We start from the raw sequence: 17753 nt of genomic DNA, 5'->3' as shown, positions 1-17753 counted from the left end.
TCTTTCTTTGCTGAATCATAAACATAACAGTACCAGTAATTTTGTAGGAAAGGATGGGTCTCATTTGTGGAGATAGGTCTCAGGTGAGAACCATCATGTGTCCATCTAGGTGGGCGAAACACCTGCTCTGGTGAGTGCAGAAGCAGACCAACAATTCCCATAAAGAGAATTACACCGAGAGTTACCTTACCACATCCCCACCCAATCAGAGCCATTCTAAATGGAGTGCAGATCAGCTGTTTTCTTCACCGGGTTGAGACGTCAGTATCCTATTGATTGCTGCGCCTTTGTAGCGGACTTCCACTGCTACTCCGAAGGTACAGAGGTCTCTGATACGGGCTTGATGGGCTTACAGTGACTCTTATGTATCCAGGAAGGTCGCTCTGCTATTTTCACCGCTGTTGGTGTTGTGAGCAGGACTTGATAGGGTCCGTCCCACCGGGGTGTGCTCCAATCCTTTCGCAACAGGACCTTGACCAGGATCCAATCTCCTGGCTGCAGATTATCCTGTTGAACAGAAACAGAATTTACTGGCAGACTACTGGGGTTATGTTTTTGTTGTGATGATAATAGCTTACGCATCCAATCGGCTAACGTATTTTCTCTGTCTGCTTTTCCTATATCACTCATTTCGGTTGCTAAGGGAAACGGTCTACCATACACTATTTCAAATGGTGTCAATCCTGCAGGAGTGGGAGTTATTCTCATCCATAATTTTACTAGAGACAAACATTCTGGCCACGGTCTTTTTGTCTCTTCCACTGTCTTTCTGAGTCTTGTTTTAATGGTGCCGTTGGTCCTTTCCACTAAGCCTGCGCTCTGGGGGTGATAAGCGCAATGATTTTTGATCGTAAACCCGAGTGCTTGTGAGCAAAGGGACATGGTTTGATTCACAAAATGAGTCCCATTGTCCGATCTTATAATATGAGGTATGCCATAGGTAGGGAAATAATGGCCTACCAAACATTTTGCAACGGTCATTGCATCACAGTGTTTTACAGGGTATATTTCTACCCACTTAGAAAAGGTGTCTATAATGACTAGACAGTACTTCTTCCCTTGTGACCAAGATAATTCAATGAAATCCATATGTACAATTTGAAATGGATATTCAGCTGCGGGAAACTGGCCACGTTTTGGCCTTATGTTGCCTTGTGCATTGTGTTTACAGCAAATTAAGCACGCTCGACAAAATTGTTTTGCATAATCAGAAAAATTTATAGTATAAAAGTATTGTTGGATAATATGTACCATCCCTCCTGTTGAGACATGGGTGTGTCCATGGCTCACTAAGGCAGCTGTCTTGTATAAATTTTTTGGTAGGATGGGCTTGTCATTCATATAATAAGTTTTCCCTTGTTGTATTGCTCCTCTCTTAATCCAGCTCTGTATTTCTGTTTTAGGTGCATGAGTCTGTGCATCACATAGTACATCACTATCTATCAACAAGACATCTGTAACATTTAAGGCAGGTTGTTTTTGTGCAGCACTTTTTGCCGTCATGTCCGCAAAACTGTTTCCTTTAGCTATTGCGGAAGCATCAGTTTGGTGTGCCTTACATTTGCATATCGCAAGGCAATATGGTAATTGCACAACATCTAACAACCTGAGTAATAGGTTCGTATGAGTTAAAGATGTTCCTTGCGATGTCTTGAATCCTCTATTTTTCCACACTCTTGCATGGTGATGAACAGCTCCAAACACATATTGACTATCAGTGTATATTGTAAGTGGCTTGTTTTTGAAGAGCTCGCATGCCCTAATTACAGCATAGAGTTCAGCCACTTGTGCTGAACAAGCAGGGGGAAGTGCATTGGCCTCCAACACTTCAGTAGATGTAACTACAGCATATCCGACCTTGTTCTTCCCCATGTCATTTTTTGATGCTGATCCATCTACAAAAACAACCGTTGAATCTGGTATTGGGGTCTGTAAAATATCTGCTCTTGGTTTGGTTTGTTCTTCCACAACTGCTTTGCACGAATGTGGCTCTCCATCTTCCGCTGTCGGAAGAAGGGTGCTAGGGTTGAGAGGACCACATCGCTGTATTGTGATGTTTGACTGTGAAAGCAGGAGTGAGACTAGGGTCAGATGTCTAACATGTGTGAGGAATGGCAGTGGCGTCTGCAGTAAAACTAAAGAAACTGAATGTGGCACCTTCAAAGTGAGTGGGTGACACAACACTAATTCTGCTGATAATTTCACTGCTTCTGCAGCAGCTGCACATGCCTGCAAACACTGCGGAAAACCAGCTGCCACTGCATCTAATCGTTTAGAATAGAACGCTAATGGCCTCTCTTTTGCGCCGAATGGCTGTGTTAATACTGCCTTCATATACCCTTGATTTGCATCAACACATAGGGTAAATGGTTGTTGATAATCTGGCAGAGCAAGTGTCACATTAGTTTGTAACATCATTTTTAGATTTGTGAATGCCAATTCTCCTTCTTTTGTCCACTGAATTTTATCTTTCAGTGCCATGTCCTTCCCATAAATCAGGGTTTGTAAAGGTTGAACGAGTGCAGCATAATCAGGTAACCATTCCCTGCAATAATTGCAAAGTCCTAAGAAGGACATCATTTGCTGTTTAGTCTTTGGCTTTGGTGCCTCTTGTATTGCCTGTTTTCTAGTTTCTAATAACGATCGACCTTTTTGGGAGAGTTTATGTCCAAGATATATAACTTCCTCTCTGCAATACTGTAATTTTTGTTTTGATGCCTTATGTCCTGTATCATACAAATGCTGTAACACTAACAGTGTGGCTTCTTTGCAATGCTGTTTTGTATCTGAAGCAATTAATATATCATCTACATACAATAGCACTTGACTATGGGACGGTATTTTACAGGAACTCATTGAATACCGTAGTGCCATTGTATATATACATGTGGACTTTCTGAAAACCCTTGAGGGAGTCTAGTGTATGTGTATTTATGTCCTTTATAAGTGAAACCAAATAAGTGTTGTGAATCAGGATGTAGTGGTACTGAGAAAAAGGCATTACTCAGATCCACTACTGAAAAATACTTCTTGTCAGGGGACAAGGAATTTAACAAAAGGTGTGGATTAGGCACATCTGGTGCAGCATGTTGTACTATTTCATTTACTGGTCTTAAATCCTGCACCATGCGCCATTTCCCTGTATGTCCCTTCTGGACGGGGAAGATAGGAGTATTGCAAGTGGCCTCAGGAGCCTCTCGCAATATTCCTGATGCCAACATATCCTGCACTACAGGGGCTATACCTTTCTCTGCTTCAGGTTTTAACGGGTATTGTCTAACTACCGGACGGTGTTCTGATTTCACAATTACTTTGTAAGGTGGAAACCCCTTTACCAGTCCTACATCAGTGGGGGAGGACGACCACAACCCTTCCGGGAGGCGATCTAGATCTGGACATGATCCCTCCTCCAGGGTTGGAAAAATTTGTCAGGTTGGGTCCTGCAAGTGTGTGGTGAGAGTGGTTTGAACTCTCCATCCCAAAGGAAACCGCCACACATTGTGTTTTTTGTCATAGCTCCAAAAGGAGCCAGGTACGGGTTGGTAGTCATTGTAACTGTGCATGGAATCTCGTAAGAACATCTCTACATCCTTCCACTGCATCTGAGGTGGTTTTGATAGAGATACGTGTGGTGTTCCCCCTCTGAACACAGCCTGTTGTTTATTAGATAAGATGACTGAAGCAGCAGAAAAGCCAGTAGTGGAGTTAACATATATATGTTGTAAGGTGATACAAGTGTCTTGAAGGGCATGAAACGTTTTGTCATAGGCATAATCTGGTCCTGGGGTGCCTTTGTACCACATAGTGACGTGTAAGGCATCGTCAGGCATGAACTGGGTTTGTTTAGGGGACTGCTTTTCTCTAGTTTTTCTCAATATTTCACGTGTCTGTGCTGTCCCCCCCAGATCTAGGGACCAATAATACTGTGGAGCTGACATGCCATGTATCACGAAAGTTTGCTTTTCTACTATAGCCTTCATGCCAGTGGGTGTTGCAATCACACTAATACCCATTTGTATCATAAGATCCCTTCCTAACAGATTGACTGGACATGAAGGGCTTATTAGCACTTGGGCGTGACATTCTAACTCTGTTTCCTCATCTTTTATGCTAACTGGATTTGTCAATTGATGACTTTTGGCTTGGCCTCCTGCAGTTCGGATATTTATGGAGGACGAGGAAAAGGTGACCCTTGGAGGGCTAGTGGTTAACACTGTTCTACAGGCTCCGGTATCACATAGGCACTCATATATTTTCCCATTTATAATAAGCCTTCGTTTTGGTAGTTCTTCAAGTTGTTTTAGTGCTAGCAGTTGGCAAACTGCTTGCAAATCTATCTCTTCTGTCTCATCCTGTTTTTGCAGCTTATCTGGCTCTTTTGATAGTTCACAGGCTAATTGTCATTGATTCTCTGTGGAATTTGGGTTGTTTATAAACTTGGTTCTACATTGCCTAGCTAAGTGCCCAAGTTTTCCGCATGTCCAGCAAGTGTTATCTTGCTGTAATAAATTTCGCTGATTGCTCCTAAAAGCACCTCTCCCCCTTCCTCGACCTCGTGACCTTCCTCTGAACCCTCCCCTCCCCGGAGGATTCATATGTATTATTGCAACAGTATCATTAGCAGCAAACACTGCGTCTGATTTCTGTTTTTGTGCTGTATGGGCGTGTTGGGCATATTCTAGGGCTTGCTGCACTGAACCAGTATTCTGATGTACCCAATGTTTATCTATGTATCTCTTCAGTTCAGGTTTTAGCCCTGTGATGAACGCACGTTTTAACTGTTGCTGATAAACTCCTCCATTTTCCTCATTATGAGGAATTCCTGAATTCCCTCTAAACACCACTCTCATCCTATCCATAAAATCCTCTGGCTCTTCTCCATCTTTTTGCTTGCATTGTGCAATTCTGCCATAATCTGCTCGTCTCATAAACACTGTCTCTATCCTTCCATGTAATTGCTGCATACTCTGTTGCAGAGCTTGTGAATTATGTGCAAGTGGTTGATTGTCTGGTCCATGACCAGTAAAGTCTCCTGCTACTCTTCCCCATTTATGATTGAACAGCTGTCTTAAACATTGGAACATTTCTCTACCATTCAGGTGGAAACTGCTCTGTAGTTCCAATATTGCTGTCCAAAATTCTGGTACCCCTTCATCAACAGGAGGTATTCCCTTTAATGCTGCCGTTCTATCTTCAGCTGTCCATGGTCTATAGACTAACATTGTTTCAGGTCCTCCATCTGGCTCTCTATTAGGGTTTGCCACCTCCACTAGGGGGCATTGTAATTCTATTTCTTCCTCTTCACTATCAATATCAATGCCTTCATTTCGCGGATGCCATCGAACCTTAGCAGTAGCTAGATCGCGCACAGGGTATAACGTAGGATCTCTACTCCTAGTTATAATGGGGGAAGAAGGAAGAGCTGATGGCTTCTTTGGTATTGTGCCCATAGCTGATGGTTGTTTTATTTCCCTTCTATCTACGGGTTGCATGGGGGCAGGCAATAGTGGCGGTGCTGGTGGTCTATTTTCTCTATGTTTTATTTTGGCCACCGTCTCATCATCTAAAGTGACTAGAGCGGCTGCAGTTAATTTATCCTTTCTATCATCCTTTTTCTGCTTTCTACGTACATCTCTTAACTTACTTTGTTCCAACCAATTATCTGAATACTTATATTCTTTTTTCCTTTTCTCCAATTTTCCTTTCTTCAAGGTTTGTAACATTTCTAGTCTTAAATTTCCTTGTAATTTTAAGATATCTGGAGTGTGGAGTTTCCCTTCAAACCCATGTTTTTTTCTCCACCTCTGATTACTTATTTGTCCTGAACCTGGTTTATATCCTTCCATAAACTTCTCATCTCCCTCTAGTTCAATCCTCTTACTCTGATTCTTTCCCATTTTTTTTCTTTCCCGTCTCCGCACTACACAGGTCCTGGGTGGAATTTCACTGGTACGAGATATATGGGAGGACACCAATACGGCCTTCTACTGCACGCTGTTCGTGCAGCGGTATCGGTTTTCAGGGATGAAACCCGTTCTTGATCCTTCAATCACCAGTACTTCTTTCCCACCAGGCAAAATAAGAAATGGACTGACCAAAGCAACTCTAAGCCTCTATAATAGTCTTAGTCCAGTCATTCACACAATACATGCATGTTCATATTTCGCTTAATTACGGCTAAGCCTAACCCCTTTTCTGCTTAATTACGGCTAAGCCTAACCCCTTTTCTGCTTAATTACGGCTAAGCCTAACCCACGTCAATTGACCCGGTTATTTAGCTGAATAACCTTTGTTGTCTCACCTGTCCTGTGTGCCTGTGTTCCGCCACCGAGGTCCGTCAGACATCACCAGACGTCGAGCGCAGTTCTAACCACCGGCCTGATGACGAATTCACGTCACAGGTCTTTCTTGCACCCGTCTCCGAGTGGCTGTCGACAGACTTCGGTGTCGCTCCTCTCGGTGCGCTGGCGATGTCGTCAGGTGTCCTCGGATCCGGCTCGAAGGACCAAATAATATGTTGGAGAAAGCGTCAGGCTTTCCACTCCAACCCTGCACACAGGACCAAACTACAATACAGTATATGTTGGAGAAAGCGACAGGCTTTCCACTCCAACTCTGTACACACCATTAATTACGAGACAACACACTTAGAGTTTTACTTGCACAAGGGTAACCACACTCTCTGCATGCTAGGCTACAAAGGAATGTGTTACAAAGGGTGGTTCCCCTTGGCATCTTTATTTATAGTCAATGGGGGGCAGGGGTCTTGGAGTGAGAACAAAGAAAAGACTGTGAGAGAAGAAGAAGTTCTGGTTTTACTCAGGTGGACAACTATTTAAACACGTGCTCAGGATACGTGTAAACTAATATAATCTAAAGTATGAAGGTAAAGAAAAACAAAATAATGTATATACATATTTACACTCATTGCTGATTATACAGAAATGATAACAAATGATTACTAACAGTTTCTTCAACCTAACACTCAGCCAGCAGCCTACCACAATTATTCCATTCTTTCCGCATCCGCACACTTCCTTCTTTTTAACTCCTTTTCACTACCGCACAGGTTAATCGCCGCACGTCCCCCGCCGGCAAACATTACTCCTTTGCCTACTGCATGCAGGCTTCTCTTAACGACCCTCTGTTATCAACTCCGCTAACAGCCACAAAATCTCCGCCGCACGAAGCCCACTGGTAGCTGCTGAATCACATGCTTCCCCAAAACGTCACGCTGTCAGAACACTGGGAGCTACACACACCAACAAGTCCATACTGCAGGCTGCAGCCAGAACAATTTTCTACATTCAAACATCGACGGCCTCTTCTCTCTAAAAATTCACCAGACCGCTTCTACCACCAGCAAAGAAGTTTCCATCCCTAATTCCTCTGTGATTCCCACTAACCTAAACATTAAGCTGGCATTGAAGGGTGTGAATTACCCCGGCCAATCTGTTCTTTTAAATACAGCTTTTAGCAAGTTTTGAAAGGAGAAGAGCAGAACTTGCTATGCCAATAATATCGAGTCTTCTGTGGCGAAGTGGTTTTTGCATAGAAAACAAAGCGGTCAGTTGAAGAGGAATAATATCAGTACTTTGTTTAAAACTGTGTGTAAAAAGCTGTCTCTTTATCATTAACAATAAGTTGTAAAACGTGAATGGGGAGTGACAGTCTTCAAGTTTGTGAGAAGATCGCGCCCTGGTGGAATAAAGGAACGAACAGCTTACAGCACCTAGAATTACCAGGAAGTATTTAGAGTAAAACGGTTTCTAAAAGCTGCCTTTATGAAAGAGAGAAAAAATATATATATATAAAATAGTAAAATGGAAGGGGAGTGCTAGATTTAAATTAATCGTGAAGTGGAGCGCCCCCTGTATAAAGTAAAAGTGAGAAAAGCTTACAGCACCTGGTATTCCCAGGTGGTCTCCCATCCAAGTACTAACCAGTCCCTACACTGCTTAGTTTCCAAGATCAGATGAGATCGGGCGTGTTCAGGGTGGTATGGCCATAAGCGAGAGACGCTACCAAAAACAGCCCTTTTGCATTACACGCCTCTATACATGCCAGTTGGTCCCATTGGATCCTACTCCTGGTTTTTTTTTTTTTTTTTTATGTGACTCACACTGCAGCCCCACCATCCAATCGGCAACGCCGGACCCACACCAAACATTCACCAAACTACTCAGCCGGCAGCCTACCACAATTATTCCATTCTTTCCGCATCCGCACACTTCCTTCTTTTTAACTCCTTTTCACTACCGCACAGGTTAATCGCCGCACGTCCCCCGCCGGCAAACATTACTCCTTTGCCTACTGCATGCAGGCTTCTCTTAACGACCCTCTGTTATCAACTCCGCTAACAGCCACAAAATCTCCGCCGCACGAAGCCCACTGGTAGCTGCTGAATCACATGCTTCCCCAAAACGTCGCGCTGTCAGAACACTGGGAGCTACACACACGAACAAGTCCATACTGCAGGCTGCAGCCAGAACAATTTTCTACATTCAAACATCGACGGCCTCTTCTCTCTAAAAATTCACCAGACCGCTTCTACCACCAGCAAAGAAGTTTCCATCCCTAATTCCTCTGTGATTCCCACTAACCTAAACATTAAGCTGGCATTGAAGGGTGTGAATTACCCCGGCCAATCTGTTCTTTTAAATACAGCTTTTAGCAAGTTTTGAAAGGAGAAGAGCAGAACTTGCTATGCCAATAATATCGAGTCTTCTGTGGCGAAGTGGTTTTTGCATAGAAAACAAAGCGGTCAGTTGAAGAGGAATAATATCAGTACTTTGTTTAAAACTGTGTGTAAAAAGCTGTCTCTTTATCATTAACAATAAGTTGTAAAACGTGAATGGGGAGTGACAGTCTTCAAGTTTGTGAGAAGATCGCGCCCTGGTGGAATAAAGGCACGAACAGCTTACAGCACCTAGAATTACCAGGAAGTATTTAGAGTAAAATGGTGTGTAAAAGCTGCCTTTATGAATGAGAGAAAAATATATAGATATATATAAAATAGTAAAATGGAAGGGGAGTGATAGATTTAAATTAATCGTGAAGTGGAGCGCCCCCTGTATAAAGTAAAAGTGAGAAAAGCTTACAGCACCTGGTATTCCCAGGAGGTCTCCCATCCAAGTACTGACCAGACCCTACGCTGCTTAGCTCCCGAGATCAGACGAGATCGGGCGTGTTCAGGGTGGTATGGCCATAAGCGAGAGACGCTACCAAAAACAGCCCTTTTGCATTACACGCCTCTATACATGCCAGTTGGTCCCATTGGATCCTACTCCTGGTTTTTTTTTTTTTTTATCTGACTCACACTGCAGCCCCACCATCCAATCGGCAGCGCCGGACCCACACCAAACATTCACCAAACTACTCAGCCGGCAGCCTACCACAATTATTCCATTCTTTCCGCATCCGCACACTTCCTTCTTTTTAACTCCTTTTCACTACCGCACAGGTTAATCGCCGCACGTCCCCCGCCGGCAAACATTACTCCTTTGCCTACTGCATGCAGGCTTCTATTAACGACCCTCTGTTATCAACTCCGCTAACAGCCACAAAATCTCCGCCGCACCAAGCCCACTGGTAGCTGCTGAATCAGATGCTTCCCCAAAACATCGCGCTGTCAGAACACTGGGAGCTACACACACCAACAAGTCCATACTGCAGGCTGCAGCCAGAACAATTTTCTGCATTCAAACATCGACGGCCTCTTCTCTCTAAAAATTCACCAGACCGCTTCTACCACCAGCAAAGAAGTTTCCATCCCTAATTCCTCTGTGATTCCCACTAACCTAAACATTAAGCTGGCATTGAAGGGTGTGAATTACCCCGGCCAATCTGTTCTTTTAAATACAGCTTTTAGCAAGTTTTGAAAGGAGAAGAGCAGAACTTGCTATGCCAATAATATCGAGTCTTCTGTGGCGAAGTGGTTTTTGCATAGAAAACAAAGCGGTCAGTTGAAGAGGAATAATATCAGTACTTTGTTTAAAACTGTGTGTAAAAAGCTGTCTCTTTATCATTAACAATAAGTTGTAAAACGTGAATGGGGAGTGACAGTCTTCAAGTTTGTGAGAAGATCGCGCCCTGGTGGAATAAAGGCACGAACAGCTTACAGCACCTAGAATTACCAGGAAGTATTTAGAGTAAAACGGTTTCTAAAAGCTGCCTTTTTGAATGAGAGAAAAATATATATATATATAAAATAGTAAAATGGAAGGGGAGTGATAGATTTAAATTAATCGTGAAGTGGAGCGCCCCCTGTATAAAGTAAAAGTGAGAAAAGCTTACAGCACCTGGTATTCCCAGGAAGTCTCCCATCCAAGTACTGACCAGACCCTACCCTGCTTGGCTTCCGAGATCGGATGAGATCGGGCGTGTTTAGGGTGGTATGGCCGTAAGCGAGAGACGTGACCAAAAACACCCCTTTTGCATTACACGCGTCTATACATGCCAGTTAGTCCCATTGGATCCTACTCCTGTTTTTTTTTTTTTTTATCTGACTCACACTGCAGCCCCACCATCCAATCGGCAGCGCCGGACCCACACCAAACATTCACCAAACTACTCAGCCGGCAGCCTACCACAATTATTCCATTCTTTCCGCATCCGCACACTTCCTTCTTTTTAACTCCTTTTCACTACCGCACAGGTTAATCGCCGCACGTCCCCCGCCGGCAAACATTACTCCTTTGCCTACTGCATGCAGGCTTCTCTTAACGACCCTCTGTTATCAACTCCGCTAACAGCCACAAAATCTCCGCCGCACGAAGCCCACTGGTAGCTGCTGAATCACATGCTTCCCCAAAACGTCGCGCTGTCAGAACACTGGGAGCTACACACACCAACAAGTCCATACTGCAGGCTGCAGCCAGAACAATTCTCTACATTCAAACATCGACGGCCTCTTCTCTCTAAAAATTCACCAGACCGCTTCTACCACCAGCAAAGAAGTTTCCATCCCTAATTCCTCTGTGATTCCCACTAACCTAAACATTAAGCTGGCATTGAAGGGTGTGAATTACCCCGGCCAATCTGTTCTTTTAAATACAGCTTTTAGCAAGTTTTGAAAGGAGAAGAGCAGAACTTGCTATGCCAATAATATCGAGTCTTCTGTGGCGAAGTGGTTTTTGCATAGAAAACAAAGCGGTCAGTTGAAGAGGAATAATATCAGTACTTTGTTTAAAACTGTGTGTAAAAAGCTGTCTCTTTATCATTAACAATAAGTTGTAAAACGTGAATGGGGAGTGACAGTCTTCAAGTTTGTGAGAAGATCGCGCCCTGGTGGAATAAAGGCACGAACAGCTTAGAGCACCTTGAATTACCAGGAAGTATTTAGAGTAAAACGGTGTGTAAAAGCTACCTTTATGAATGAGAGAAAAATATATATATATATAAAATAGTAAAATGGAAGGGGAGTGATAGATTTAAATTAATCGTGAAGTGGAGCGCCCCCTGTATAAAGTAAAAGTGAGAAAAGCTTTAAGCAACTGGTATTCCCAGGAGGTCTCCCATCCAAGTACTAACCAGACCCTACCCTGCTTGGCTTCCGAGATCGGATGAGATCTGGCGTGTTCAGGGTGGTATGGCCATAAGTGAGAGACGCTACCAAAAACAGCCCTTTTGCATTACACGCGTCTATACATGCCAGTTAGTCCCATTGGATCCTACTCCTGGTTTTTTTTTTTTTTTTATCTGACTCACACTGCAGCACCACCATCCAATCGGCAGCGCCGGACCCACACCAAACATTCACCAAACTACTCAGCCGGCAGCCTACCACAATTATTCCATTCTTTCCGCATCCGCACACTTCCTTCTTTTTAACTCCTTTTCACTACCGCACAGGTTAATCGCCGCACGTCCCCCGCCGGCAAACATTACTCCTTTGCCTACTGCATGCAGGCTTCTCTTAACGACCCTCTGTTATCAACTCCGCTAACAGCCACAAAATCTCCGCCGCACGAAGCCCACTGGTAGCTGCTGAATCACATGCTTCCCCAAAACGTCGCGCTGTCAGAACACTGGGAGCTACACACACCAACAAGTCCATACTGCAGGCTGCAGCCAGAACAATTTTTTACATTCAAACATCGACGGCCTCTTTTCTCTAAAAATTCACCAGACCGCTTCTACCACCAGCAAAGAAGTTTCCATCCCTAATTCCTCTGTGATTCCCACTAACCTAAACATTAAGCTGGCATTGAAGGGTGTGAATTACCCCGGCCAATCTGTTCTTTTAAATACAGCTTTTAGCAAGTTTTGAAAGGAGAAGAGCAGAACTTGCTATGCCAATAATATCGAGTCTTCTGTGGCAAAGTGGTTTTTGCATAGAAAACAAAGCGGTCAGTTGAAGAGGAATAATATCAGTACTTTGTTTAAAACTGTGTGTAAAAAGCTGTCTCTTTATCATTAACAATAAGTTGTAAAACGTGAATGGGGAGTGACAGTCTTCAAGTTTGTGAGAAGATCGCGCCCTGGTGGAATAAAGGCACGAACAGCTTACAGCACCTAGAATTACCAGGAAGTATTTAGAGTAAAACGGTGTGTAAAAGCTGCCTTTATGAATGAGAGAAAAATATATATATATATAAAATAGTAAAATGGAAGGGGAGTGATAGATTTAAATTAATCGTGAAGTGGAGCGCCCCCTGTATGAAGTAAAAGTGAGAAAAGCTTACAGCACCTGGAATTCCCAGGTGGTCTCCCATCCAAGTACTAACCAGACCCTACCCTGCTTAGCTTCCAAGATCAGACGAGATCGGGCGTGTTCAGGGTGGTATGGCCGTAAGCGAGAGATGCAACCAAAAACAGCCCTTTTGCATTACACGCCTCTATACATGCCAGTTGGTCCCATTGGATCCTACTAATGTTCTTTTTTTTTTTTTTATCTGACTCACACTGCAGCCCCACCATCCAATCGGCAGCGCCGGACCCACACCAAACATTCACCAAACTACTCAGCCAGCAGCCTACCACAATTATTCCATTCTTTCCGCATCCGCACACTTCCTTCTTTTTAACTCCTTTTCACTACCGCACAGGTTAATCGCCGCACGTCCCCCGCCGGCAAACATTACTCCTTTGCCTACTGCATGCAGGCTTCTCTTAACGACCCTCTGTTATCAACTCCGCTAACAGCCACAAAATCTCCGCCGCACGAAGCCCACTGGTAGCTGCTGAATCACATGCTTCCCCAAAACGTCGCGCTGTCAGAACACTGGGAGCTACACACACCAACAAGTCCATACTGCAGGCTGCAGCCAGAACAATTTTCTACATTCAAACATCGACGGCCTCTTCTCTCTAAAAATTCACCAGACCGCTTCTACCACCAGCAAAGAAGTTTCCATCCCTAATTCCTCTGTGATTCCCACTAACCTAAACATTAAGCTGGCATTGAAGGGTGTGAATTACCCCGGCCAATCTGTTCTTTTAAATACAGCTTTTAGCAAGTTTTGAAAGGAGAAGAGCAGAACTTGCTATGCCAATAATATCGAGTCTTCTGTGGCGAAGTGGTTTTTGCATAGAAAACAAAGCGGTCAGTTGAAGAGGAATAATATCAGTACTTTGTTTAAAACTGTGTGTAAAAAGCTGTCTCTTTATCATTAACAATAAGTTGTAAAACGTGAATGGGGAGTGACAGTCTTCAAGTTTGTGAGAAGATCGCGCCCTGGTGGAATAAAGGCACGAACAGCTTACAGCACCTAGAATTACCAGGAAGTATTTAGAGTAAAACGGTGTGTAAAAGCTACCTTTATGAATGAGAGAAAAATATATATATATATAAAATAGTAAAATGGAAGGGGAGTGATAGATTTAAATTAATCGTGAAGTGGAGCGCCCCCTGTATAAAGTAAAAGTGAGAAAAGCTTACAGCACCTGGTATTCCCAGGAGGTCTCCCATTCAAGTACTAACCAGACCCTACCCTGCTTGGCTTCCGAGATCGGATGAGATCTGGCGTGTTCAGGGTGGTATGGCCATAAGTGAGAGACGCTACCAAAAACAGCCCTTTTGCATTACACGCGTCTATACATGCCAGTTAGTCCCATTGGATCCTACTCCTGGTTTTTTTTTTTTTTTTATCTGACTCACACTGCAGCACCACCATCCAATCGGCAGCGCCGGACCCACACCAAACATTCACCAAACTACTCAGCCGGCAGCCTACCACAATTATTCCATTCTTTCCGCATCCGCACACTTCCTTCTTTTTAACTCCTTTTCACTACCGCACAGGTTAATCGCCGCACGTCCCCCGCCGGCAAACATTACTCCTTTGCCTACTGCATGCAGGCTTCTCTTAACGACCCTCTGTTATCAACTCCGCTAACAGCCACAAAATCTCCGCCGCACGAAGCCCACTGGTAGCTGCTGAATCACATGCTTCCCCAAAACGTCGCGCTGTCAGAACACTGGGAGCTACACACACCAACAAGTCCATACTGCAGGCTGCAGCCAGAACAATTTTTTACATTCAAACATCGACGGCCTCTTTTCTCTAAAAATTCACCAGACCGCTTCTACCACCAGCAAAGAAGTTTCCATCCCTAATTCCTCTGTGATTCCCACTAACCTAAACATTAAGCTGGCATTGAAGGGCCAATCTGTTCTTTTAAATACAGCTTTTAGCAAGTTTTGAAAGGAGAAGAGCAGAACTTGCTATGCCAATAATATCGAGTCTTCTGTGGCGAAGTGGTTTTTGCATAGAAAACAAAGCGGTCAGTTGAAGAGGAATAATATCAGTACTTTGTTTAAAACTGTGTGTAAAAAGCTGTCTCTTTATCATTAACAATAAGTTGTAAAACGTGAATGGGGAGTGACAGTTTTCAAGTTTGTGAGAAGATCGCGCCCTGGTGGAATAAAGGCACGAACAGCTTACAGCACCTAGAATTACCAGGAAGTATTTAGAGTAAAACGGTGTGTAAAAGCTACCTTTATGAATGAGAGAAAAAAAAAAATAAAAAATAAAATAATATATATATATATATATATATATATATATATATACATATATATATATATATATATATATATATATATATATAAAATAGTAAAATGGAAGGGGAGTGATAGATTTAAATTAATCGTGAAGTGGAGCTCCCCCTGTATAAAGTAAAAGTGAGAAAAGCTTACAGCACCTGGTATTCCCAGGAGGTCTCCCATCCAAGTACTGACCAGACCCTACCCTGCTTGGCTTCCGAGATCGGATGAGAGCGGGCGTGTTTAGGGTGGTATGGCCGTAAGCGAGAGACGTGACCAAAAACAGCCCTTTTGCATTACACGCGTCTATACATGCCAGTTAGTCCCATTGGATCCTACTCCTGGTTTTTTTTTTTTTATCTGACTCACACTGCAGCCCCACCATTCAATCGGCAGCGCCGGACCCACACCAAACATTCACCAAACTACTCAGCCGGCAGCCTACCACAATTATTCCATTCTTTCCGCATCCGCACACTTCCTTCTTTTTAACTCCTTTTCACTACCGCACAGGTTAATCGCCGCACGTCCCCCGCCGGCAAACATTACTCCTTTGCCTACTGCATGCAGGCTTCTATTAACGACCCTCTGTTATCAACTCCGCTAACAGCCACAAAATCTCCGCCGCACCAAGCCCACTGGTAGCTGCTGAATCAGATGCTTCCCCAAAACATTGCGCTGTCAGAACACTGGGAGCTACACACACCAACAAGTCCATACTGTAGGCTGCAGCCAGAACAATTTTCTACATTCAAACATCGACGGCCTCTTCTCTCTAAAAATTCACCAGACCGCTTCTACCACCAGCAAAGAAGTTTCCATCCCTAATTCCTCTGTGATTCCCACTAACCTAAACATTAAGCTGGCATTGAAGGGTGTGAATTACCCCGGCCAATCTGTTCTTTTAAATACAGCTTTTAGCAAGTTTTGAAAGGAGAAGAGCAGAACTTGCTATGCCAATAATATCGAGTCTTCTGTGGCGAAGTGGTTTTTGCATAGAAAACAAAGCGGTCAGTTGAAGAGGAATAATATCAGTACTTTGTTTAAAACTGTGTGTAAAAAGCTGTCTCTTTATCATTAACAATAAGTTGTAAAACGTGAATGGGGAGTGACAGTCTTCAAGTTTGTGAGAAGATCGCGCCCTGGTGGAATAAAGGCACGAACAGCTTACAGCACCTAGAATTACCAGGAAGTATTTAGAGTAAAACGGTTTCTAAAAGCTGCCTTTTTGAATGAGAGAAAAATATATATATATATAAAATAGTAAAATGGAAGGGGAGTGATAGATTTAAATTAATCGTGAAGTGGAGCGCCCCCTGTATAAAGTAAAAGTGAGAAAAGCTTACAGCACCTGGTATTCCCAGGAGGTCTCCCATCCAAGTACTGACCAGACCCTACCCTGCTTGGCTTCCGAGATCGGATGAGATCGGGCGTGTTTAGGGTGGTATGGCCGTAAGCGAGAGACGTGACCAAAAACAGCCCTTTTGCATTACACGCGTCTATACATGCCAGTTAGTCCCATTGGATCCTACTCCTGGTTTTTTTTTTTTTTATCTGACTCACACTGCAGCCCCACCATCCAATCGGCAGCGCCGGACCCACACCAAACATTCACCAAACTACTCAGCCGGCAGCCTACCACAATTATTCCATTCTTTCCGCATCCGCACACTTCCTTCTTTTTAACTCCTTTTCACTACCGCACAGGTTAATCGCCGCACGTCCCCCGCCGGCAAACATTACTCCTTTGCCTACTGCATGCAGGCTTCTATTAACGACCCTCTGTTATCAACTCCGCTAACAGCCACAAAATCTCCGCCGCACCAAGCCCACTGGTAGCTGCTGAATCAGATGCTTCCCCAAAACATTGCGCTGTCAGAACACTGGGAGCTACACACACCAACAAGTCCATACTGTAGGCTGCAGCCAGAACAATTTTCTACATTCAAACATCGACGGCCTCTTCTCTCTAAAAATTCACCAGACCGCTTCTACCACCAGCAAAGAAGTTTCCATCCCTAATTCCTCTGTGATTCCCACTAACCTAAACATTAAGCTGGCATTGAAGGGTGTGAATTACCCCGGCCAATCTGTTCTTTTAAATACAGCTTTTAGCAAGTTTTGAAAGGAGAAGAGCAGAACTTGCTATGCCAATAATATCGAGTCTTCTGTGGCGAAGTGGTTTTTGCATAGAAAACAAAGCGGTCAGTTGAAGAGGAATAATATCAGTACTTTGTTTAAAACTGTGTGTAAAAAGCTGTCTCTTTATCATTAACAATAAGTTGTAAAACGTGAATGGGGAGTGACAGTCTTCAAGTTTGTGAGAAGATCGCGCCCTGGTGGAATAAAGGCACGAACAGCTTACAGCACCTAGAATTACCAGGAAGTATTTAGAGTAAAACGGTTTCTAAAAGCTGCCTTTTTGAATGAGAGAAAAATATATATATATATAAAATAGTAAAATGGAAGGGGAGTGATAGATTTAAATTAATCGTGAAGTGGAGCGCCCCCTGTATAAAGTAAAAGTGAGAAAAGCTTACAGCACCTGGTATTCCCAGGAGGTCTCCCATCCAAGTACTGACCAGACCCTACCCTGCTTGGCTTCCGAGATCGGATGAGATCGGGCGTGTTTAGGGTGGTATGGCCGTAAGCGAGAGACGTGACCAAAAACAGCCCTTTTGCATTACACGCGTCTATACATGCCAGTTAGTCCCATTGGATCCTACTCCTGGTTTTTTTTTTTTTTATCTGACTCACACTGCAG

At 43.6% G+C, this 17753-nt stretch overlaps 8 non-coding genes and 1 pseudogene across 8 annotated transcripts; all 9 read right to left on the bottom strand.

Annotated features, from left to right (window-relative positions):
* Window positions 1-7894: 7894 nt before the first annotated feature.
* On the bottom strand, window positions 7895-8013 carry LOC125730994 (5S ribosomal RNA). Its single transcript, XR_007391286.1, has one exon. It is a non-coding gene; the product is annotated as a 5S ribosomal RNA (ribosomal RNA).
* Window positions 8014-9094: 1081 nt separating this feature from the next.
* On the bottom strand, window positions 9095-9213 carry LOC125736520 (5S ribosomal RNA). Its single transcript, XR_007395798.1, has one exon. It is a non-coding gene; the product is annotated as a 5S ribosomal RNA (ribosomal RNA).
* Window positions 9214-10289: 1076 nt separating this feature from the next.
* Window positions 10290-10408, bottom strand: LOC125735834 (5S ribosomal RNA). Its single transcript, XR_007395120.1, has one exon. It is a non-coding gene; the product is annotated as a 5S ribosomal RNA (ribosomal RNA).
* Window positions 10409-11483: 1075 nt separating this feature from the next.
* On the bottom strand, window positions 11484-11602 carry LOC125731408 (5S ribosomal RNA; annotated as a pseudogene).
* Window positions 11603-12679: 1077 nt separating this feature from the next.
* Window positions 12680-12798, bottom strand: LOC125733579 (5S ribosomal RNA). The gene has a single exon (XR_007392919.1). It is a non-coding gene; the product is annotated as a 5S ribosomal RNA (ribosomal RNA).
* Window positions 12799-13875: 1077 nt separating this feature from the next.
* On the bottom strand, window positions 13876-13994 carry LOC125736462 (5S ribosomal RNA). Its single transcript, XR_007395740.1, has one exon. It is a non-coding gene; the product is annotated as a 5S ribosomal RNA (ribosomal RNA).
* A 1141-nt stretch (window positions 13995-15135) lies between these two features.
* On the bottom strand, window positions 15136-15254 carry LOC125736724 (5S ribosomal RNA). The gene has a single exon (XR_007395997.1). It is a non-coding gene; the product is annotated as a 5S ribosomal RNA (ribosomal RNA).
* A 1074-nt stretch (window positions 15255-16328) lies between these two features.
* LOC125734406 (5S ribosomal RNA) lies at window positions 16329-16447 on the bottom strand. Its single transcript, XR_007393719.1, has one exon. It is a non-coding gene; the product is annotated as a 5S ribosomal RNA (ribosomal RNA).
* A 1075-nt stretch (window positions 16448-17522) lies between these two features.
* Window positions 17523-17641, bottom strand: LOC125734405 (5S ribosomal RNA). The gene has a single exon (XR_007393718.1). It is a non-coding gene; the product is annotated as a 5S ribosomal RNA (ribosomal RNA).
* Window positions 17642-17753: the final 112 nt, after the last annotated feature.

The sequence above is a fragment of the Brienomyrus brachyistius genome, chromosome 2, assembly GCF_023856365.1.
Source record: "Brienomyrus brachyistius isolate T26 chromosome 2, BBRACH_0.4, whole genome shotgun sequence".
Taxonomy (NCBI): Eukaryota; Metazoa; Chordata; class Actinopteri; order Osteoglossiformes; family Mormyridae; genus Brienomyrus; species Brienomyrus brachyistius.
This window is presented reverse-complemented; position numbering and strand designations above follow the sequence as displayed.